Source organism: Ambystoma mexicanum, chromosome 5q (assembly GCF_040938575.1).
Source record: "Ambystoma mexicanum isolate Mex_15411 chromosome 5q, UKY_AmexF1_1, whole genome shotgun sequence".
In the NCBI taxonomy this organism is placed as follows: domain Eukaryota; kingdom Metazoa; phylum Chordata; class Amphibia; order Caudata; family Ambystomatidae; genus Ambystoma; species Ambystoma mexicanum.
The window spans coordinates 123,771,337-123,795,823 of record NC_090933.1 but is presented as its reverse complement, the minus strand read 5'-3'; positions in this window follow the sequence as shown (position 1 = coordinate 123,795,823).

Below are 24,487 nucleotides of genomic sequence, written 5' to 3'. Positions count from 1 at the left end.
TTTAAAGCCAAGTGGGCCACAGGCATTGGTGTAGGCTAAGCCTACTTTAGAGGAGGAGCCGAGTACCCCCACTCCAACTGCACCGCCTACATTACCTGAAACATATGAACCAAAGTATGTGACGTATACTGAACAGTTAAACCATCAAAGAGAAGAGCGTGGGATCTGTGCAGTACCCATAAGAATACCTATACCTAAGAGAATATGGGAGGTAAAGTACCCATTAAGGAAACCATAGCTGCATACAAGACAATATGATGGCCATTTGAACGAGATTCCTGAAGAAACTAAATGACAAGGATGAATGGTGACGTGATATAAAGTTGAATCAACACCTATATAGAAAGAAAACCGGACCAGACAGGCAGACGATTTACAAAGTACAAGAAGATACCAAGGATAAGTGACATCTTGGGATGAAGATGACAAGACTTATGCCGCAGACCTGATGAAGATACTTCGAAAGTTTAAACGTGTACAAATGCAATGAAACGCAAGCAGCAAAGCAATCATGAAGCTAGCCACATGCTTTTAAATAGATTAGACCACAGCAAGCAACAATATATACATATATACCTCAATAGATACATTTGGACAAATAAAGAATAAATGTTTCCGCTACGTATATGTGCAGTACTGAACAAAGGCGAGAAGGCCTCATTTCAGTGTTACAGTTGAGAAAATCAATTGAATTAAACAGAATAAAAGTGCAGCTAAGGAGTTCACCGAGCCAAGAAAGCCATGGTCTTATCAAACTGGAATTGGCTGACATTGGATACAATTAACGTGAGAGAACAGATGATCCTGTTCACAGAGATCAAGCAAAAAAAAAGACGTCAGAGGACTATCGAAGAATAAAATCAAATACATGAAAAGGCTCAATTTCGTGGTGTTCAGTTCCGTGATGGAAGGAAGTGGATGAGCAAGACGATCACACCTACGCATCGAAGCCGGCTAGTGCCCATACTCCTTAAAAATTCTCAGAGAACAGTACAAACTCAAGGCCAACTTCAAAGCACTAATTGACACTGGACCATTGAGGTGATGATGGATGATATTTTAATTGGTGGGAAGCTCGTATCAGGACGATCTTATCCGCACCTGGTTTTTCAGTCTGTGTGCTGCCAACGTAGGTAGGAAATGTACTGATGGGGGTTAGAAGCCAACCAATTGTAGGGGACCACGTAGTTGGGGGTCCTATACTATGTGTAGCCAATGAGACGTCGTACATTTAGTGACGTTCATAGTGGTCATTTTGAAGGGAGGGCTTAGTTGCCCCACCTGATGTTAACTATTTAATTACCTCTTACCGTTACTCCCTACAGATATAGAACCTAAGCTTAGTTATTCACTTAGAACCAATCCGACCTCCCGATAGGTTTTTGTAGTATTGCACATAGGATGACGATGGTAATGACGCAGATCGGCGCGACAGAGATGACCACTTTTGGATACAAAAGCCCAGGTTTTTTATGAAGCAGTTAGAGTGAGAATATTGAGCGATTGATGATGTTCGTTGTACTCCCTGTTTTAATATATTTGACATTAAAACAGACAAACTTTGCCTAACTATTTGTGTCATCTTGATTATTGATGTATGAATAAAATCTGCATCCCCATCTATCTCCACGGTACCGCTACTCATCTTAAAGGGCTGGAAGCCCCCATTTCACTACCTTAATGAACCAATCCTGGGGTCCCTACAAACAATCTTCTGTATGTGTGAAGTCATACCCAGAATGCTTTGCAACAGGAAACGTAAAGGGGTGGAAACAGGGACAAGGTGTGCCCCAGAACTAAAATGGCAGAAACCTTCTCTCAACAAAAAACTCTTGCCACACTTCTTGTGACACTAAGTCCCACCCATCTTCCTGTCTGTTGTGTTCTCTGGGTAATGGTCCTCTCTATGTGGTCACTGTTAAAGTGTCAGGTCTCCCTTGAAGCTGCAGCAAGACTAGACTCTATGGCTCCTGCAAACCACATTCTCATACCTTATGAATGGGGTCCCCCTCACAGGGTGGTTTACTGTAAACAGCAGTCCCAGACTTGACAGCTCACTGATGTTGATACTGAGGGTGGGAGCTGGCTTCAGATTGATACAGTTACATAAGAAAGGTTGTTGGGTTTCCTGTCTCCTTAGTTAGCCCCTGCAGTCAGGCCCCATATGAGCCTTTTTGAAGTATTCTCTATTGGTATGTTAATCGTTGCTACCAGCTGTAGGGCCTAACAAAAGAGCAGGGCGGATCCATGGAGCCTTTATTAGTTAATCAAGCTGGCCATAGCAGGGGGAAGGTTTGGTGCTCCCCTTCCTGGAGATGACATATACAGGCATGGCTGTCACATTCCAACTAAATATGACCGGGTAAACTGTGCCTGTAGGCTGTATCCACAGGTCTATACATTTTGTTGTGGTGTGAGCATAGGAAAATGTGTGTGGATTAGCCCCACACATTTTTATGAGGTTGGTTTACCATCATTGCATTTAATAAAACGTTTCAAAAAGCCCAGGTGGGTGCACAATTGTTGCATATATCACATGGAGGGTGTGGCAGGTGTTCTGTGGGTACTAAGCAGAATCATTCAATTATAAACGTGACGCTAAGAATACCAACTACATAATCATCACAGGTACATTCCATAAATCATATATACTTAAAAGTGGTTCCTCCTTGTGAACGGCAGTCCCAGGTGGAACCCCTAGCACCACTCCCTTATGGCATTGAACAGCGGTGAGGTCCCCCTACGTTGTTGCGGACCTCCCTGCCAAACCCTATGTTGGGGGGTGATCCCAGGAGGCACCCTTCTCTTGTCTGACACCTTCCGGCTCCTGGCCCCACCCCCCTTCTCTGTCCACTTTCCCATTGGACCTCCTGCCAGGCCAAAGCCATCCCAGTGAGAGGAAGACCATGCCCCCCATCACTGCACTTAACCGGCCTCAGCTTCCCTCTGAAGCAGCCAAATCACCGACCACATGGTCCACTCCCGCCTGCCACAGGACCTTCGACCAACCGGTCGAGGATACTCCCCCCGCCTGTGCTATGCGCATCATAGCCAAAAGGTTTTAAAAAATCAAGTCTGTTCCTTGGTCCGACAAATGTACTCCATCGTGATGTATATTGTCCGTCCCTCTTACCAACCCGCTGGCATCCACCTGCCAACCCGGCTAGCTCATTGTTTAGTTTTCTTGCTGAGATATTCAGGGGCCTTGCTGATCCCGGCACTCCCCTTTTCGACCTTGGGATGATCTGTGACCATGCGATCGCTGCTTTTGGTCAAAAATTGACCAGTCAACCTAACAGGGAGACCAATGTTGGTCAAAGCTCCTTCTGCCCCATCCTCACCAGGTCCCCCCCCCCCCATGTGCAGTATTATCTAATCTGTCTCAGGCAACCGATATGTTGCCTTGTGCTCAGCCATGATGTTGCACACCTGGCCTACTCGCAAGCCCCCCTTTCCGATCCAATGTATTGCCGCCTCTGTGTTCCAATGCATAACTTGCCCCTTCCTCACTCGTCTCTCCATGCGCTTTATGAAGGAGTACCCAATCACCCACACCATCTGGGTCGGTGACATCCTCTATGGATAACAGAAGAGAAGTACATGTTACACATAGTCAACCTACATCATCTTTTCATTTGGCATATTCAAAATTGCTCCCTCCACCTCCGCCCCCTCCTCCTTCATTACCTCCGGCTGGCTACGGCACTCCCCAAACCCTTAACAGGCCAAGTGATGCCTTATTTGTAGGCACCGGATTTCCATCTCCCCAGTTTCATGATCTCCACTTCTGGCAGTCCTTGTCCTGCCGCAGTAGTGGCCGCCCCTATCTGGAAGGAGTTGGGGGCAAACCCCAGCGCTCCCAGCCCAGCTGCCAAAATACACCTATGAAAGATCACCTTGAATTGGAATTCTGAATGACTAGACCCATCCTGGTGTCGGAAAAAGGGTCCCCTCGAGCATCCCCTGAGCGTAATGTAATCTCCCAGTGCCGCCACTGGACAAATCATTCTATTCCCATTACTGGCCAGGTTCTCTACTGCCCCTTTTCCCTCCTGATCCATTTTTGATTTTCTCACGTAAATGTGTACTCCTCTAAGTCCCCCAAAACGGATGTCTGAGAAAGCTAGCACCCCAGAAGTCTCTGTCCCGGCGGCCCCCACCAATTCCCCCAGTCTAAATGCCCCAAAGAAAGCCGTAATGAATGCAGCACTAAAGAGTGTTCCTTCGTATTTGTCTCTGCATATCCCCTCCAGGGATAGCACATTTTTTTCCAGTTTCTGAAGATCCAGGGGATGCCTTTAACCCATTTGCCTGATCCCCATCCTCTGCCACCCTGCTAATGCCTTTTTTACTGCAAAATCATGGGAAGGACTTGCAACCCCTTGTAACCCAGCCATGAACCTAATGGCCGCCAACTTCACCTTAGCCATCTCTGCAGACGCCCCTGTGCCATAAAAAAATGCCCTAGCAAGGCATTAAGGAGTACCTGTGGAATATCTCCTCTCTCTCCCCTTATCCCCACAAAACTCCCAATACTCCTGAAATACGTTTTCTTATGCCGTCCTGGTCTTCCTGGACAGTAATCCCTCGATCAGGGTTGCTAAACTATTTGCCTCTTATTTTGTGAGGGAAGGTCAGATTTTAATTCTGTTTGCTGCCTAATACCCCAGACTGCTCCTCCTTTCTATCCACTCATAATGTGATTAATTGGGGTTTGAGGGAACATTGCAGGGGGAAACCTTAACTCGGGTGCTATCTACCCAAATAGGAAAAGTGCTCCTATTCATTTGTGCTTTGCATATGTTCTTATAAAAGTTCAACCAAGTGTATTTCATTGGTTTTCATTGTAATTATCACCCCATTGGTGATTGCTGCCGATACGCAAAATGTGTGATTTTCTTTGAATTTAAAATAAATAAATATTGTATTAACACCCACAGGCCTGGTTCATGGTCTACTGTGACCCGGGGCATTTGTAAAAGGGGGTTTGAGATGGGTTAGGTGCCAGCTCAATTCTAATTCATTGAAAATAAAGAAAAAGCATTCTCATTGAGCACTACATCCTAGGCTAAGACCAAGGGTCCTGGTCGGGTGTGTGACGCCTGATTGTAATCCTTTACCAACTGACCCATATGTCCATTGCCCTGGTTCCCCAGTCCAGCTGTACTCTCCCTGCCTTGGTGGACCCGAACCTCTCATCATAGTTTAATCAGATGCCAAATGTGCATTTCTGATACATGGACAATATTAGGTGTAGAAATGACCATAGCTTTTGATGTAACTCTGGATATTTTTCCACAATTATCGCTGAGAATATGGCGAACCCTGTTTTCCAATTTACAATTGATCTTTCCACCTGCACTCTTTTTTCGTTACTTTCCCCTTTTGTTTCCTTTACTTCTGATAGAGTATAACTCAGTAAAGTAAATATATCCACAAATGCATCCTTCAATATTTTATTTTATTTTATTTTATATTATAATTCTAGTGGTATGTGCCAAGTGAGCACACCTGAAGGGTTACTGATGGGGGCCATTGGTGCTCACACATCTCTCACCAAAGTGCCTGCTGCCGGGATACCTGTACTCCCCAGTGTAATCACCTGCCCTGTCACACCTGCTGATGGCCCCCCGCCATGCGGTGTCTCCCTCTTGCTACCTCCTGTCTGGATTAATGCCTTGCACTTCCCAGCCCTGTGCCTGGAGCCCCACATGCAGGCGTGCCCTGTCTGAGGGGCATGACTTCCCCTGATGCCTTCCCAGGATCTTGTTGGCAGGTCCCCTGCCCTCCCCCTAGACCGATGTTCCCTGCCCCAGATTGCCATTGTCCTGTCAGGAAACTCCCTTTTTCTGTCCCCATGGGCCATTGCACCCTGAGGGCCTCCTGTGTCCCTCCATTCCCTGACTGAAACGTGTTCTGCGCCCGACCCCATGTGCTCAAATTCACCCTTGGTGACTCCACTGTGCATCCCTGGAGCATCCTGGGACCGTTCCCCTGACTGTTTGTGATCCCTCCTGAGGCTGCAGGCTGTGTGGGAGCCTGCCTTGTGGCTGTGCTGAGCGCCCATTCCCACTGGTTGTCCCCAGCCCATGGCTGCGCACCCCCACTCATACACTGTTGAGAGATTGGCCATTTTCTCTGAGGCTCCCCCACATTCCTTGTGCCCCTCCATGTCCATACGGCTGGTAGGCTGGCCCCTCTTGTGGCAAAACAGCCACCCTGCTCCCTGGCCCTCGCTCTATTGTGACCACCTGCCACTCTGTCTGCCGCTGGCTAGTGCCAGATGCTTTTGTGCCTCTTCTTTTCTTAGCAGGAGGAAATGCAGCACTAGGGGCCACATTCTTCCTCCTGGGTCTGCTTTCCACCCTGCCTCCTCCTCTGTTTCCTGCTGTTGCACCGCCATTACACCTGCATCTCCCCCAGTTAGTTGTGCCATTACTGAGTCAATTCCCTTGTCCTGCAGTAAGAGAAATAGTGCTGCTACCTTGCCTGGGTCCATCCTGCCCATTCCGTGTTCTACATGTTCCTTGTGCTGACCCAATTTCCTTCTTCTATTGTTTGCACCCCTTGTGTGTTTGCTCTATTCTTTCCTTTCCTTCTGGTTTATTTTACCCCCCGGCCATCTGCCCTATATGTGACCCTCAAGTTGTTGCTGTGCAAGTTCACTGGCAATCTCCTGTGGCCCGTTTGTCCGGCCAAATCAGGTTTCTAGTGTCACAATTTCACTCAGGCAGCCTGTTTTTATGGATTGTTGCCACCAAACCCACACAATTGCATTAAACACTTTTCATCTCCTTTGCGGCTCGTCCACATGACAATGTACACTTGCACAATAATAAAACTACAATACAGTGATTTCACCCAGGCGGCCTAAGCCTTTGCCTCTTCTAACACACCCTGCCCACAGCTCAGCCACTCGTGCCTGCGATCAAGACGGTAAGCGATATTCCCACTCTGTACCCCACCTCTCCCGCCCACTGCACGCCAAGGACACCCTCTTATCACTGTACCAGTTCTTCCGGCCCAGTGCCCATCGCAGGACTTTGCCACCACCCGGAGAGAGAACCCACCCAGTCCAAAAACCTCCTTATCTGCACAACAGAAGTCCGGTGGGCCTGGGGCCAAGAAACCGCTACTTGCAGGAAGCCCCCAATGAAAAAACTCTGACGGCCTGAAGGAGTCCAATGCACAGTGGAGGCAGGCCCCCTCCCGGAAACAACGGGCAGAGCAGCAAGGATGGCAGACAAAACTTGAGGAAAAAAGCACAGTAGAGATTCCTTGTGACAGCAGCAAAGAAGAGGCAGAATAAAGAGTCCCAGTGACATCCGGCAGGGTCACGCTGTTGAGTGGAAGAGCTTCTTCTCTTTCCCCACTCCCATACCCCCTTTTAACGGCGCACATTGGCGCCGTTGCTGCGGCCCCTGTGGCTCCCTGCATTGTTCCAGCTGAGGGTGTGTCATCAAACACTTGGCTACTTTCTTTTGCCAGACTTCCCGGCGCCTTCCACCCCACAGCCCTTCCACTTGCTAAGGGGGCACGCCTTCATGTTCTGCAGGTGGGTAGCAAATTAAGCAGTGCTGGAGGTTGTCCTGCAGGTTGATGGCTGGACATGTAGGATTGTTAGAGGATAGTCTCTCAAAGTTTTGACAGTGCAGTGCTGGGTGTATGTAGCGTACAGGCCAGTGGCTGGATATTACCAAAACGTAAGGGATAATGGAGCAATGAGAGGACAATATCCAGGACAATAAAAGGTGAGAGGCAATTTCAAATCAGACAGTATGCGGAATAGGGTGGTCTCCAGATTACAGCAGTTAATGGTGCAGTATGGGGAAAGGCATGATGTCTTGATTTTACACAGGCTACAACGGCAGATGACTCAGTTATGCGTTGCAGGAATTTGTGTTAAAAGACAAATTAGCAGCAGTTGACGGGACAGTGGGTTACTTCAATGGTTGGTTCATGGTCACCAACTTTAAATACTATATTGAAGGCCACATTTCCAGGGCAGCATTAGCACTCCATTTCCGGACAGTTCAATTAGGTTTTCAGAACATTGTGCTTAAAGTGAGTTTCCCTCGAAAGCTGTTCGATTCTTCCCACCCAATGAGAGATGGCCTCTATAGCAGGAGGTCCAATCGGTCATGTAATCACTGGCGCAGTCTGACTCTAGATTGGTCTCTGCTGACACACTGAATAACCCACTTGGTACCCACTTTCCTCAAGCCTTGAGGATCTGCACTCCACAATGCCTGAGCTAGTTCTTGTTCCTGAGTCTCAAGTCAAAGACCATGCAAAACAAGCCCTGCTGCAACTTCAACTACAGATGCTTAGATTTCCACTGCCAGATTATATCTAGAAGGTTCTGTTGTGCTCCTTGCACCCCACCAACTTCTTACAGTATTTATTTGCTCTTACCATATAGCTCTTCCTTTAATATGGTTTCTCCCACTCTCCCTGACCTCCTTCATGCGCCACTCCCGCACCCCGGTATCCCCAATCCCCTCACTGCTATTCCAAAAGCCAACACATCCTCCTAAAATGTTCACCACACTGATTAAATGAAATCATCTTCCAGGTACACTCTAATGCACGCTTCTCTTCTAATGGTGCCTGCCCCCAACTTGAGGTACTATATTGCTACTAGTGCTGCCTGGGTCTTCACATGAAGTACTCTCGTTGCTAAGCTTATCACACGCTCGCAACACTGTCACCACTAGATTTCCTTCTGAACAGAAGGCCCATATCGGTTGCTCCCTCTCCACAATTGTATAAAGCCTTGGGCTTCTGTTCCCAAGGTAACTACATTCCTCCAGTCTTCCAATGTACTCTAGTGTCCCACCTTTTGTTTCTTAGCATCCTCAATCTGTCCCAGTCCCAACGTTCCTTTGTACACATATTCCTCCTGCAGGCTCCCTTGCCACAGTACTCCCCTTCCTATGGTTTCCCTTGAGTCTGCTCTAAAGCTATTCTCTCCCTGCTGCACATCTCCATTTTCAAATGCTCACATTCAATCAGTGCTAGAAGTGTACCAAAAAAAGTAGTGGACATTTGGTCTCGGCAGGGGAGAGGGTAGTCGGAAGCATAGTGCACCATGTGACTAGGGGCCTCATTACGACCCTGGCGGTAAGGGGTTTACGCCATCGTTAGCTGCGCCGACCCCTTACCGCCAATTACGAGGTCCCTTAGCGCCATGGAGGTCTTAACACCCGCTTTCAGCGGGTGTTAAAATCCATGGCGCTAAGGGACCATGGAGTTAATTACGCCACCGTAATTTACGGTGGCGTAATTAACGCCTTCCCCACTCCCATTATGCCCTATGGGGCAAAAATGGGAATGGGGAAGGGTAAATGGGGATTGGGGACTTACCGCCCCGCCAAGGTCGGAATGGGGCGGTAAGTCCGCCAACCACCATGGCGTAAACATAGTTTACGCCATGGTGGTAAAGTCACAGCCCAGGCGGTAACTTACCGCCTGGGTCGTAATGAGGCCCTAGGTGTTGCTGCTGAGGCATTGCAATAGTCTAAGTGACTAGTAACTAAGACTATTACAACGTTATACTTGCCCAAGGACATGAATGGACAAATCCTCTGTATAGAATGGTGAATGTGATTGTAAAAAGTAGAGGAATAGTAAACAGAATAAACTAAAAGTAGTGGAACAACATTCCTGACCATTCCCGTTCACTTCGATCACTGCATTCAATGTGAGCTCTTCAAGGCACTCCGTACGACTCCGCTTGGTACTCCGGGCCCCGAAGGTGGAGGGCCCAGGCCAATAAGCCTAGAGAGGGTCATGAAGGTAGGGAGTTGCCTCCTTCCCTCACAACAAAGGGGGAGAGGAGGGTCTGCAGGAAACCAAAAGGCCCATCTCCCCTTCAGACCAATGTGTGCAGGGAGAGCGCCTGCCACAACAATGGAGTCATCAGACTCACGGCACCCTGGCCGGGAAGAAGGCAGGTGACAAATACCTGCAAAATGGTTCTGGCGTCGGGCGGCAAAGACCAAAGGATGGCCACCCCAGGAAGTGTGGGTTCCAGGGCGCGCCAGGAAAGACAATGAGGCGCTCATATGCACCTGGGATGGTTTTTGCCCATACGAAGAGGAGGTGTGGTGAGCTCCCCCACGTTTACTCCTCGGCGCAATGGTGGCACAAGCCACACACATTTTGCAGAGAAGAAACCCGCCCAGAGACGTCTTTATGGGAGGGCAAAAGGGGCACTTGCCCCAGGCCCCCACCTTGTAGGGGGGCCACACAAGGCTGCCTGAGCTAAAGAAGTCAGTTTCCTTTATTCACCAAACTTAAATAGCAGTTAGGACATTTTATGGCATACTACTGAGGCGCTAAACCTATTGCCTCTCATGTTGACAAATACATTCTGCTCTAATCAATTCATCCTATAATGCTTTCTGTGTGCACTGTGGTATACATAGTGTGTGCATTCACTTCAGCTCATTTTGATTTCTGCGAGGCAGCATTTCAAGCTATGGGTTGTGAAGGTGATCGGGGGCATGATCAGATATTCTGGATCCCTTCATTCATTCATTGATTAATTTCGTACGGTGGAGGAGGGCCCCAAAGAGGTCTGTGCCCCAGGCCCCAAAAGTGCCTAAGATGGCCCTGAACCCGCCCTTCCCACCCGAAGCCGCATCCACCTTTACTTCCAGCCTCTGTCGGTGCAGGACAGAAAGGGACTGAAGCGACAAGCAGAGCGCACCAAGGAGACATCACCTGGGCATTGACCGGTGGCTAGAGCGGGGCCAAATCGACAAGAATTGTGCTGTTTTTCACACCTGGAAGAAGTGCACCGTGGTGCCAGCTCAGGTCGAGGGACAGCAACCACCATATGATACTCCAGATATATAACACATTCGGGGGAAGACACATGGTTAAATTATGACAGGGACTTTAGAAAGGAAATGCAGAAACACCCAGATCTAGGTTGGGAAGAGGAGGACGCTAAGCTATCCATGTTCCATGTATTAAAGGAAAATGCATCTGGTAATACTCATGGCAGCAAGCAAGGACAAGAATACCAAGGCCAGAAAGAGGGCGGGGGGGGAGAAGTCACAGTACCCACAGATCTCAGGGTAGCATCACATTACAAGCAAAAGCAGTCCTTTTGGAAATCTGCCCCAGGAGGGCAAATGAATGGGCACCAGAATTACACACAGGCAGTGTCCCATAACCAGAGGTCTTACAGGAGCAACAACACAGCCTTCTGCTGGAATGTCGAGAATCGTTCTGTAGCTGGGGGAAAGACTGTAAGTTTAAACACCAGTGCAGCACGTGTGGGGGAGAGCATGGCAGTGCGAAATGTACTAAGAGCCCACCCGCCCACACAGGATCTAAAAACTCAGAAGGGAAAAACACCCACTAGGTTTGAGTGGGGGGTATCCCCTGTCAAACTGGACAAGTTGGCACTACTTCAGCATTTCCCGGATACCAGTGCAGACAGGTTCATTGAAAACGGGTTCAGAGAGGGTTTCAGAATCCCATTCAAGGTGAAAGGGTGCTCAGCACATCCCCAATAACTTAGAATACACTTACACCAGGCCGCAGATAGTCAGGAAAAAATCCTGAAGGAGATTGCACTAGGGATGGTGGAGGGCCCTTTCAAAGTAATCCCTTTTGAAGATTTCATACGCTCTCCCCTGGGTTTGGTCCCCAAAAAAGAACCAGGGGAGTACAGGTTAATACACCAGGTATCCTACCCTCAAGGCAGCTCAGTTAATGATGGGATCTCCGCCACTGAATTCGCAGTAGTTTACAGCAGCTTCCAGGAAGCCTTAGAATTGGTAAAATTGACAGGTAGGAAGGCATTGGTGGCGAAGGCCGACATCCAATCGGCCTTTCGGGCTCCTACCAGTGCATGAAAGTGCTTTTCCATGGCTTTGTTTCCCATTTGATGGTAAATTTTACTTTGATAGGTGTCTCCCCATGGGTTGTGCAATTTCATGTGCATATTTTGAACAAGTTAGTTCTTTCTTGCAATGGGTACTGCATAGGGAACTACCGAGGGTACAGGTGATACACTAGCTAGATGATTTCTTGTTTACAGGCCCGCAGGGGTCGCACTGGTGTGTCAGAGCCCTGAGGGAATTAGAAGGAATCCTGGCAGAATTAGGGATCCCACGAGCCGGCGACAATACTGTGGAGCCAACACAGGTGTTGGCGGTCCCGGGGATAGTAGATTGATTCAGTCAAGGGGATCTGTAGGTTGCCTCAGCAAAAAGTGATAGGCCTACTGGAAGAAAGTAGGAATCTTGCAAGCAGGAACAAGGCAACACTAAAAGAAATCCAATCACTTGCAGGGAAATTTAATTTTGCCACAAAAGTGATGCCACAAGGAAGGGTCTTTCACGGGAGATAAAAATGAAAGGGGCATCCAAAAAGCACCGCCACATAAAGTTAGGAGCTAGCGTAAGGAAGGAGCTAGAAATCTGGGGGGAATTCCTGGAAAACTTTAATGAAAAAATCGTTTGGCATACGCCAATGAATGACAGCAGCGCAAGGGTCCTATTTAAGGATGCTTCAGGGGGGGAAAGTTTGGCATGATCTGGGAGAACAAGTGGTCTTCCGGAAAATGGCCAGGCTTCTGGCATGACAGAGGATGATCAAAAAACATCACGCTTTTGGAAATGTTTCCCATGTGGATGGCACTCTGCATATAGGGACCTGCAATGAGCAACACTGAATTAACTGCTTGGTCTGACAACATGGCTGTGGTACATATCCTAAACAAAGGTTCCACCTCTTGCCAAATGGTGTTGACAGTACTAAGGGCAATTACCAGGCAGACATTAAAATGCAATATTGTGATAGGAGCCCGGCATATTTCTGGCTAGAATAATAATGCTGCCGACACATTATCTCGTTTTCAGATCAAAACCTACAGAGCTTTAAAACCCCAAGCAGAGGTGCTGAGGACAGAGGTGCCACAAGAAGCATGGGAAATATTGGAAATAATCAAGCCAGGCCTTTCCATATCAGGAAGGAGGACCGTCCGAGGAAAAACCCTGCACAGGACCGAACCCAAGGCACGGGTGCTGCAGGCCTCATAGCACCCCTGGCTAAGGGTACAGGTGATCGCACAGGCATTTTGGGGGAATTAGCGTGAAATGCATTGGCGCAGAAAACTGAAAAGCTCTACAACAAATGCCTTATGATATGAAATTATAGGTTATTTATAACGTGCTTAATACCCATAGGTTTCTAAGCGCGGGCGGACCTGGGTATCGAACCTGTGTTGCTTCATGTCGTCTTGCTTCCAAGGCGAGCACGTTGCCGCTGAGCTATCCTCCCGGGTCATGGATGCATTTGGGATTTTGATGTAATAATTAAGATTGATAAGATAAGAAACATCCAAGAAAAACATGTTAACAAGTTTCTGGAATGGGCTTTCAAAGAAAACAAGAAAAAAACATGGGCTACATCCCCCCTAGCAACTTTCTCTTACTAGTGCAGGCTAGCCGGGGATAACCGGGGGATGGCGGGTTGATCCTACACACAGTGCACTGACACACTATGCTTTAAAAGGTTGGGCCAAACTTGAGGGAGTCAAGAGGGACACTAGGTGCCCTATGAATTTTAATAAATTGAAATGCTTGATAGACATCTTACACAGGGTATGCGCCAACAAATACGACACAATACTATTCAAAGCAGCTTTCAATTTAAACTACTTTGGGGCATTCAGGGTCAGCGAGATTGTGGCTAAAAACACCTTCTCTGAGGAGGGGCTGGCCCTAACAGATATCATTCTAGGCAAGGAATGCATGGCCAACAAATTAAATAGGTCCAAAACGGATCAGCTGGGGAGCGGGAGAATAATAAACCAATATTGTATTGACTACAAGAGATTCTGCTCGGTTTGCACCACCAGAGCCTTCCTCCAAAGTTGCCCACAAACAGGGGGGCAGCTATGTAAGCACAAAAATGGAAAGGCCCTCAGCAGGTTTTAATTACAAACCGTTCTTAAAGAATAATCCGGGCAATGAGTAGAGGCCCTTCAGAGTTCAGGCCTCATTCATTCTGGATTGGGGCAGGAACTTCAGTTTGGATGGGGGTTTGGATGAGAAAGCAATCAAAAGTATTGGAGGTGGAAATTCGGTATGTACAAGAGATACATCAGGAAAGATTTAATCTAAACCCCCACCCCCTCTTTCTTATTGATTTTTCCCCTAGACCCCACCATCCTACAAGTCAGCTTGGATCGAGGGACACTCATTTGTAACAAGAGCAAGCCAATGGTTGGAGGACACGCAGGATGGTCTCCGTTTTCAAGGAACAATCCCTTCTTGGTGGGGCACGCCAGGTATGAAGTGAGGGGACTTGCATGACAAGTTGGCAGATCTTTTAGGTGTCAGGGCCACCCCCACCCCCAGAATTTCTGATCATATATTTTGGGGGCAAGAACCTAGCGCAACTGGAGCGGAAGTCACTCTTAAGGGAGATGTGCACCTCAATGAATTGAACTGCAGGCTGCTGGAGACAAACTGAGGTAATGGTCTCAGAGATACTAACTAGGCAGCACTGCCAGGGGGCGGACTCGAATAAGGCAGTGGAAATATCTAGGAGAAAATGAAATAAGGTGCTAGGTCATTTCTGCGGGTACACCGGCCTCAGGTTCATCAGACGCGGGCCATTACTTTGAGCAATAGTGAACTGTTCCACCAATACATGGTCCATCTCTCTATAGTGGGATGGAGATCTTCACAAGGAAAACTTTCTGGACTTTGGCTGAATGGGGATGCATATGGGGGACCATTTTGGGGGGACCTGAGTACCCCCTCAGGGTGGTGGAAGGGTATCAGCTTCGAGTTGGCCCTATGATGAAGCAAGGCCCTCGCTCACTTGATCCCTGGTCCCCCAAAACATGTCGTTCTTGTTGTGCTATGTATCTTGGTTATGATGAATGGTTTTGTGTAATAAAGCTTACGGCCTAATCTTTTCCACCTGACCTGGTTTCCCGTTGCGATTATTCCAATTCATGTTATGTGAGGGGTGGGATGGTTTGGTCACTAGCTACACCTACTTGCTCATTATTTTGCTTCCCGGCGCTATGCCACTTCCAGGCTTATAGCCTGGAACAATGTCCTGTGATATGTTCAGAGAACCTGCAACACCAGCAACAGTTCAGCCACCAGGTCCCCACTTGCCACAATCAAGACCCCACCCCCAACCCCCCATCCAAAAAATGCCATGTTACATAATGCATAAATGTATTTCCAGCACCAGGAACAGAGAACGAACGCTAAAATGTACAAAATAACATAGCATAACATAACATGCTGGTTGTCATCCAGTGGGTCCGTTAGGGTGGGCCCGGTGTGAGTGCAGAGTTTGAAATTGTCCCTAGGCCCAGAGGAGGCTGGAGGGCACCTTATTTCATGACCACACATGGCTTTGTCTTGGCTGGGGACGTGTGAATGTGGGGGACAGAGGTAAAACACACTTTCTATAAATATTGTTGTGGTGAATATTGAAGGTTTTTTTTAGTGAAAGTTGGTTTAATTTTTTGATTTCAGAATGTGTGTGATTTGTATGTTGCTATATTTTTGTTTCATGTGTGCTCCCCTATCTATGACATACAAGTATACATGTAGGTGTGAATCAGTGGTGGGCAACCTGCAGCCTCCCAGGTGTCCTTGCCTACCACTCTGTGGACCTTTACCACTGGCTACAGTGACCAGAGTTGATGGGGAAAAAATGTGGCCAGTGGCCATTCAACCTACAAGCTCTTTTTACTGTGAGCATATGATGCCCAGAGAGTGGACCTCTGCCACACCAGTGTGTATCCAGACATGTCAACATTGGCCTCTCAGTCCTTGGGGATGTCTCTGCATGCCCCCCTGGGCTCTTTCACACCAGCGCCCGTGCTCACCCCCACCCCTGTCTGCAGTACAAGCCCAGGGCCGTTCTTCCTTAATCTTTCACAAGCATAGAAGGCTTTGATGTGTAATTTGCGGGTCGCCTGCCAGAAGCGTGTCGGCCTTTTGTCCTGCTAAGGACCTGGCCAGGAAGTGTAGCGTGATCTGCGTTTCAAAGAGGCCGCGGCAGGCGCGAGGGGAGGCTTCTGGAGAAAGATCATGATGAGTCGCGTGCTACTGATGGCACCTCATCCGGTGCCTTTGCTCGACGCGCTCATGCAAATGTACGTGCCTTAAGTTGGGCCCTGGCTCTATGAAATTACAAATGGCGCTCAGCAAGGCATCCCCCAGGTGGGAGATGATGAGGAGCATGGGAGAAAGGGAGCGGGGCTTTGAACTGGCAGGAAGTATCGAGTTGGGGGCAGGGGGAGGGCAGACCAGCTCGCCCTGGTTCTCAAATACACAAGTATCAAACCCAAGCAGGGCCAATCTAGTCTAACTCCTACGTCCTCTGTTTTAGCAACGTGCTCAGGCTACAGCCTACACCTCTGTATTGGCTTGCACTTTCGTCCCGCCATTAGCCACCCCCCAATGAAGGCCATATCGTTTGGCATTTTGCACGTTCTTTTATGGGCGGCAGCTGGGCTGCAGGTACAGGGGAGCTGGGGCGCCATGGTGTTGGGCCCACCAGCAGTGCCGAAAATCACGCCACGTGGCCTGCGCCATTCCTGCGCCCATCCCCCAAGTACCCTTCACTTCAGATTGAAAAGGGGGGCCCCCGGGGAGTTTTTTGGCGCTGCACACGGGGAGTTTTTTGGCGCTGCACTCGGCCAGCGAGTGGCCGTGGGGATGCAGAGCGCCCCCCTAGGGGTACTTAAGGGATCAGGGAAGGTTCGGGAGGCAGGCGACAGTTAGGACTTGGTGATTGTCCTGTCGCCTGCTCCCGAGCCTTCCCTGTAGCTGGGCCTGGGGTCGCGGTAGGAGAGGAGGTAGGGGTTTAGTGGTGGGGCTAGGTTAGTAGGGGAGGGTGGAGGTGTGTCGGCGGGCGTTTGTTTTTTAAAAAAAAAAAAAAAAAAAAGAAAAGGGGTTGGTGTCTGCGGACTCCGCATATTGGGGGGTATTGTATATAAGGTACCCCCCCTCCCCCCGCTTACCGGAGCAGCCGTAGGTGGTTTTTCATCAGGGAGGGCGGGTCGCGGTGGTTTCGGGTTGCCGGGGAGGGAGCAGGAGCGCCGCTGGGAGGCGCATCCCTCGTTGGGCGTAGTGTGGTCACGGGGGGGGGGTTTAAGGATCCGGTGCCGTCCCCGCTTCGCTGGTGGGGGTTAGTGGTCAGTGGGTCGGCTGGGGGGGCCGTTGTTGGAGCCAGTGTGGGCCGGGCTTCCCTGGTCCTCGCGTGCGGTGCTGGCTCGCTGCAGTGAGGGGGCAGAGCGGTCCTCTTAAAGGGACCGCTCTCTCTTTCCTGTAGTGGGCTGCTAGGCGCTGCGGTGCGGCGGGTGAGCCACCAGGGGGCAGGCTGTGGTGATGGAAGGGCACGGTGGGGCCCAGTTTAAAAAAAAAAAAACACATCAGGCGAGAAGGGAGGGGGTGTGGGTAGGGGTTTCTCAGCAGCAGGGATATGATATGGCATTTGAAACGCTCCTATACACAAGTGTTTCAAGGCTGTGCTTTGGCTCCTGGTTTTTGGGTTTGTTTCTTGTTGGAGGGCATTTGTTAGAACATAAGGAAGAAGTTTTGTTTGGGCAAAACTTAGTTTAAAGGGTTTAAAAAAAAAATAAAAAATAAAATAATAAATAATAATAAGAATAATAGAAAAATAAAACATACAATGGTATCTTTGGGGTATTATTCAGTGGATTTAGGTTAATTAACATTCTGGGATACCTTATTTGCTTAGCTCAGTCCCCCTTTCGGGGCTTTCCTTTGCACTGGGTAGCTGCCCACGGGTAGGGCTGGCTCGGGGGTTTTAGTGGCTAGGTGTAAGATTAAAAGGAATATTCAGTGCACTGTCATTTTATCCGGGCACGATGGTGGGACAGGGAGCTAGTAAGAAGGGCTGGGTGGATGCCAGGGTGCTGAGGGAGGCCCTAGAAATTATTAACAGGGCATCTAAGGCCCAGCTTGAAGGGCGGTAGTGGAGGTTTTGGGAGAGGAGGAGGTAGGGGGGGGCAGGCCGCAGCGTAGAGCAGTGGCAGATGGGGCTCTCGCGGCAGTGGTGGCTTGCACCCCTGCGGCCGGGAGAGGGGAGGCATGGGAATGCAGAGGAAGGAAGTAGAGGAGGGAGATTGACAGGAGGGCATACAGGGGAGAAATACAGTTGGATGGGGATCCAGTTAGGGTTGGGGTCAATAATGACCAGGAGGAGGTGGGGGATATCAGGAGTGTCCAAAATGAGGCAGGTCAGGAGAGTAATGTCAGTGGGGGTGATGGGGCGCACAGTGGGGCAACTGGACAGAGGGGAAAAGGGGGCAAATACCTGCGGAAGAGTGCAGGTGGGAGAAGGAGGGAGAGGTCCCCATCAATAGAGGAGGATGAAGTGGGGCGCGGAACGGCCCCCCCGGGTAGGAGGAGTGAGGGCGGAGGGCGCTGCGCAGCCCCCGCTGGTCAGGTGGAGGTAGAGGGTTTTAAAACGGCCCCTCCTCGGTCAACGCAAGGAGAGCCTAGAGGGCGCAGCACAGCCCCTAGCAAGGAGGATTCCAGGGCGGAGGTCGGAATGCCTCGCCTGAGAGAAGAGGACCAGGCAGGGGTCCCCACAACCCCGCTGAGAAAACGTCAAAGGAGTGGCGGGGCGGACGCCCCGGGCTCGCAAGAAGATCAGCAAATCATCTCGGGCATGAGCTCGCATCCACAATGGTATTTAAGGGGTTGATGAAGTTGGTTGGGAGGAATATGTGGGGCAATGGGAGTTGGAAGATGACAGGGCGGAAAGGGAAAGGGGGGAGGAGAGAAGAAGTTCAAGGTGGGATAGGGAAAGGGAAGTGCAGGGTGGTCGGGGTGAAAGGGGTCAAGGGAACTATTGGCTGGGTGAGTGTGCTGACATGTTTTGTCCCCGCAGTAGGAGCCCTCTAAGAATGGAGAGGAGGAGCACCGGTGTGGACGCCAGGCCGCAGATGGCAGGTGTGGAAAGAGGTGAGCGGGAAAGGGAATGGTCATCTGCATGGAAGAGAGGGGTTACAAATAGGTGGACAGGGGAGGAACGGGCTGGTTTTCAAGGTGTAAGGAAGGAAGTTGGTGTGCAGGCCATTGGAGCTGAGGGGGTTGAAAAGAGCATTTGCTCAGTGGAGGTCCAAACGGACAAGGTGGTGTAGCCATTGGTGCTCGAAGTGCAAGCCGGAAAGGATAAGGAGTGTGAAATGAAAAGAAAGGAGAAAAAATGGCCGTACATGGGGATTACAAAACCATTGGGGGCGCACTTGATGGCAGCGACCAGGGAGAAGATTCAGGCAGGGGAATTTGTGGATGTCTTTAAATTGCTCCATAGAGAAGTGAGAGCAAAGGAGGGGTCTAAGGAGGAGGAGAGGGAACTGGCTTCACGCCCAAGGGTCCCGGTGACTATTGAGAATTGGACGTCGGCGTTTATTATTTATGCCAGTGTGTACTGTGAAAAATTCCCGGAGCGTTGCGTGGCCCTGCTTAAATATATGGACGTAATTAGGAAGGCTTTCACGAGTTTTGGGGGTTTTGCCTGGGTACGCTATGATGAGGAATTCAGAGCGAGAATGGCGGAGGATAGTCAGGCGGTCTGGGGGGAGATAGACATGGATCTTTGGCTGCAATGGATGGCTCCAACGAGGCCTTCCCCGACATTACACACAGCAAGTGGGCTGCCTGTGCCTTACCGGCCCTTTCGTGGTCGCCCCGCCCATGAGGGGGTGGGGGGAGGAGGCGGAGGACAGCCCTCAACAGCATGTTGGGCGTTCAATAAAGAAGGCTGCACGAGGTGGATGTGCAAATTTAAACACGAGTGCAGCAGGTGTGCGGGTCGGCATCCGGTTACAGATTGTTTTCAGGCAGGGGACAGTGGGTCAGGGCGAGGAGCGGGGCAAGGAAGTGGGGGGGAAGGACCGCATGCCAAGTAAATTGGGGTGTGCTGGTAGGTCGGGCTCAGTTTATCGTAAAGGAGGTGGGGGGCACAAGGTGTGATGAAAGGTGTTGGGAGCAAAATTAAAGGGGGCAGGAGAAAGGTGAGGAGGAAGATGCGTAGGTAGGGGAGGGCCCAGGGGGGAGGTAACGGTGGAAATTGTTAAGGGAGAGGTAGCTGTCGTTTGGAGGGCAGGGTCGACGGTGGTGAAGCCCTCACGCTTGCCGCACGACAAGGTGAGTAGGCTTCAGGCTGCATGGACGGAGGTGCGGGAGCGCCTCTGGTGCAGCAGGGGGGAAGTGAGGAGATGGGTCTGCATGGACGGGGGTGCACTAGGGCCCCTGGTGCAGCTAAATTAATAAAAAAAAAAAAAAAAGTGGAGCTTAGAAGCGAGGTGCCGGAAGAGGAATTTATGTGTAATGGTCTGCATGGACGGGGGTGCACTAGGCCCCCTGGTGCAGATGGGAAACAGGTGGTAATGGACGAAAGTAGCTTGAAGATGGTGATATGGAAGGAACTGCATGGACGGGGGCGCAGGTTTGGCCCCTGGTGCAGCGGTGGAGAGGAGTAAGGAAGAAAAGGGGCCTGCATGGACGGGGGTGCATTAGGGCCCCTGGTGCAGGAGGGAAAAAGGTGGTAATGGATGCGAGGAGCTTGAAGAGTTATATGGAAGGGACTGCATGGACGGGGGTGCAGGTTTGGCCCCTGGTGCAATGGTGAGAGGAGTAATAAACTAAAGGGCCTGCATGGACGGGGGTGCACGTGGGCCCCCGGTGCAGGGGGGACAATGGGTGCAGGGGGGACAATGCAGGAATGTAATGGAACAAACTGGGCACAACAAGTGGAACAAATGGTTTATTGCTTGTAGGGGAGCTGTTTGCGACTTGTTTTACGTGGGTATTGTTTGGGGGCTTTCAGGGTTTCCGAGTTGGTCGGGGGAAAAGCGGGGGTAGGGGGACTGCAATGGGAAGATGTTCAAATTACAGAAGAAGGTTTAGACATCAAGATTAAAAGGTCTAAGACGGATAAGAAGGGAAGGGGCTCTTGGGTTCGGCTGGGTCGTGGGAGCAGGGTCTTATGCACAGTTACAGGTGCTAGGGGTATTGCGGAAGGAGTTGGTGGCAGTGGGAGAAAAGGAAGAGGATTTTGGGACTCATTACTTTAGGATGGGCGCAGCATCTGAGGGTACCGGGCGGGGTTTTTTCAGAAGACAAGGTGAAAAGATTGGGACGTTGGAGGTCTGGGAAATACAAGGGGTACGGCAGGGAGTTTGATAATGGGGGTCTGAAAAGGTGGTTAGGACTTTGCGGGCCAGCTGTTGTTGAAATATTTTTGACTTGTCAGTGATTTTGTATTTTCTTTTTCAGATGCTGCGCGAAAGGAAGGGGAGTTGGCGCAAGTTTTGATTTGTTGGCCATTCAATTGTTAAGTGGGCTGGGAAGGAAGTGGAGAAAAGGGGTTTGGAAGGTAACAGGGGTGCAGTTACAAGGAAGTGGTGGTGAGACGGCACGGGTTGGGGGGCCTGCGGTGGGATCAGCTGCTTTCTATATTGGCAGGGATGAGGGAACGCTTGGGGTTCCAGAGGTGGTGATTATGCATGCAGGGGAGAATGACCTGGTGAGAGATACGGGGTTGGCTCTGCTAAGGAAAATGAAGAGGGACTTAGGGGGTTTGCGGGAAATGTGGCCTCAAGCAGTGGTGGTATGGACTAAGTTGTTGCCGCGATGAGTGTGGAGGGGAGTGAAAAGGGGGGAGCAATAGAACGGGCCAGGAAGGGGATAAACAGAGAAAGGGTAACATTTTGTGCCTCGGTGGCAGTGCAGGTCATGGACCATAAGGAAATAACATATGAGGGTCTCCTTATCTTTAGAGAGGTTGGGGTACACTTGTCCGTGTAGGGGAATAATCACTACCTGGCGGACTTGGGTGCTTGGCTGGGAGAATGGGTAAAAAGTTTGAGGTAGAAAAGTTGGGGGGGGGTTGGGGCAGAAAGAACTCCTCGGGGGAGGGTTTTTCTGGTGCCGGGGGCATGGCCCCTTTTGATGTGGGGGGAGGGAAGCACAATGGGGGAATGACACAGGAAAGGAGGGGGTGGCGCTGTTTGCACAAGCAGGTCACCCCGGGGGAACAGGTATTGAGCCTGGAGGGGCATGGCCCCTGGGAGAAAGCGGGACGACTGGAAAAGGGGCAAGGAGACGGTAGGATCCAAGGGATCATTAGGGAGGAAATTGGTTATTTAATTATTTAATTGTTGGGGGAAAATGGACATGTTTAAGTTATTTAATTGATTGTTCAAATATGTCTTTAGCTTGTTAGGCCATGGAGCCAGTTAAGCGTTTTGATTGTAAGCTTTGGCCTGTCACATTAAAGCGACCTTTTCCACTTTTAAATGAGTCTGGGTTTTTGTGCAGTAAGCCAAAAGGGGGGCACCGGGGGGAACGCGAAGCGTTTCCCCCCGGGGAGTTTTTTGGCGCTGCACACGGCCAGCGAGTGGCCGTGGGGATGCAAAGCGCCCCCTTAGGGGTACTTAAGGGATCAGGGAAGGTTCGGGAGGCAGGCGACGGTTAGGACTTGGTGATTGTCCCTCCCTCCCACCCCTTCATTTTGGTTTTAGGGTAATATCAGTTATGGAATAGGGGGGGTCCATTGTTCAGGGGATTATGCGGGGGGGTTTTCTAGATGTCATGGGGAGTTTTTTATGGTTTTTGGGGTCTGTTAAGAGGGTAGGGTTGGGAGTTTCGTGTGACAGGTCAGGGCATTGTGAAAGTGTGTGTAATATATGTTGCTGATGTGGCAGGTCAGGCTGGCTGCAGGTCATAAGAAGGGTGAGTTTGGTGTAGAGGGGAGTTTAAAAGGGGTCGAAGTGGGTTGGGGCGCCGGGGGCATGGCCCCTTTTGATGTGGGGGGAGGGAAGCACAATGGGGGAATGACACGGGAAAGGAGGGGGTGGCGCTGTTTGCACAAGCAGGTCACCCCGGGGGAACAGGTATTGAGCCTGGAGGGGCATGGCCCCTGGGAGAAAGCAGGACGCCTGGAAAAGGGGCAAGGAGACGGTAGGATCCAAGGGATCATTAGGGAGGAAATTGGTTATTTAATTATTTAATTGTTGGGGGAAAATGGACATGTTTAAGTTATTTAATTGATTGTTCAAATATGTCTTTAGCTTGTTAGGCCATGGAGCCAGTTAAGCGTTTTGATTGTAAGCTTTGGCCTGTCACATTAAAGCGACCTTTTCCACTTTTAAATGAGTCTGGGTTTTTGTGCAGTAAGCCAAAAGGAAAGTGTGATTGGGGGCACGGGACACGCACGGAGGTGCCAGAGGAACGTGTGTGTGTTTGTGGGGGGGGGAGGAGGGTGCTCTGTGTGAATACCCACTGCACGGAGGTGCCAGAGGAACGTGTGTGTGTTTGTGGGGGGGGAGGAGGGTGCTCTGTGTGAATACCCACTGCACTGTTGCAAACACACCCTGCTCGAGGCGGGCGAGACGTGTCAACCGTTACATTTATTAAGAGTGATGTTATGTCCCTTCTCCAAATTCAGACCCTCTCCCCTTCCCCCACACAGACTCGTGGTTTTATTATTCTCTGTCACCAAGGCCTAGGCCCGTTTTACCAAATGGTCTCCGAGGCTGATGGGCCGAGAGGTGAAGAAAGCGCCACCTCCGTAGGGCACGTGCTCTTCACGACTCCCACAGCTGCCTCGTACCCGGCGGCGACAGTTCTCGCACGTTTAGCTCTAGCCCCGCACCCCCATGCCCATCCTGACCCAGGGTCGGACTTGGCCATGTAATTGTCTCGGGTATCAATGAAACATTTCTAAAAAGGTAGCATGCGCTCCTCTCCAGAACGAACACGGCATGATAACCTGTTCTAAGTTGAGAGTTTGCAGCAGCACGCGCTTTTTGCTCACTGTACCTCTCACAGATGGGAAATATCCAGCGTTCTGCTAAGGCTTGCTAGGCCCCAAACCTTTCCTCTTAGAGAAGAGCTCATTCCGTTTCCACGGAGCTGAAAACATCCCTTCTACTGGCAAAGACCGGGCACCTATTATCCTCAACACTCAAACCAACACCTCTTCCCCCCACAGAGACCCTCCCGCCTCAGCGCATGCTTCTGAAGTAAACAATCACAACAACATATTATCGGCATTTCACTATGGAGGAGGAGTATAAAATGTCCGCAGCGGCTGGCATGTTTATATGTACCAAATGGGCAGACACCTAAGGTGTGAGTGTGACCAAGACTGGCGGGGGCGGGGCGCAGCACCCCTCAGCTCCAGGAGCTAAAAGAGGGAGGCGCTTGAGCGACAGACATTAGCATCCGGCCTGTGGCTTGAGTGGGGAGGAGAGAGCACAGGTCACGCGAGGGAGGGAGGGAGGGAGGGAGGGGAGAGAGAGAGAGAGAGAGAGAGAGAGAGAGAGAGAGAGAGAGAGAGAGAGAGAGAGAGAGAGAGAGAGAGAGAGAGAGAGAGAGAGAGAGAGAGAGAGAGAGAGAGAGAGAGAGAGAGAGAGAGAGAGAGAGAGAGAGAGAGAGAGAGAGAG